Here is an 887-nt window from a genome sequence, read left to right as displayed (position 1 = left end):
TTATAGATGAGAAAGTAGAAAGGCAATCATAACATCTATATGTAGGCCAGCTAGAGTCTCACACACTCTCTCTCTCTTTTTATTTATTTATTTATTTACTTTTGAAAAAAAACATGTGTATGTACAGGTAGTTGTGATTGTGGCTCACATCTTCCCTTGGTTTTACGTCCAAGAACGGCTTAAACGCCCTCTATGGGTCGGGGATAGGCTTCCCATCCAGTTTTCTTAAAAACTGGCAAACAGGGTCTTTTTTAGTCAGATTCCCAAGACTAAGTCGATCATGTTCTTTATGAAATAGTGGCCATAAATCATGAATTGCACGATGCACATCTCCACTAGGATGCGTCTCAAGAGTCAATAGAAGATTATCTAAAGACTCCTTACTCAGGCCATCCTTAATGAATTGTATTTTATCTTCACGGTTTATAGATACCATTCCTAAAGAACGACATTGTGTATCTAAAAATGAATCATAAAAATCTCTTCAAAAATTAAATATATACAAAATAACTAAAAAATAATTATTATTTAAAAGAGATTATATAAACAAAATAAAAGAGAGAAGAGATATTAATTTAAATATAAATAAAAAATAATTTTGAAAAAAATAAAAAAAATTAATTTAAAAAAAGGAGGAAAATATAAGGTATTGCTGGGCTAAAAGTTTGCTTAATTGTGTAAAATATTTAGGTCATTTGGACTCTTATAACTCCAATTATGGGCCAAATACTGAACAGTACTCAGGCTGGAAGATAGATTTGGGCTTCTTTGTTGTTGCTACAATTTGGACTTGAAAATGGCCTTTTTAGATCTTGGGCTCATATGAAAGTTGTAGGCCTATGTCTTACCTTTCCATCCATATAAAATAGACCTAAATTTGAGATCTA

The sequence above is a fragment of the Populus euphratica genome, unplaced genomic scaffold, assembly GCF_000495115.2.
Source record: "Populus euphratica unplaced genomic scaffold, PopEup_1.0 scaffold2109.1, whole genome shotgun sequence".
Taxonomy (NCBI): domain Eukaryota; kingdom Viridiplantae; phylum Streptophyta; class Magnoliopsida; order Malpighiales; family Salicaceae; genus Populus; species Populus euphratica.
Note: the sequence above shows the minus strand (reverse complement) of the source record.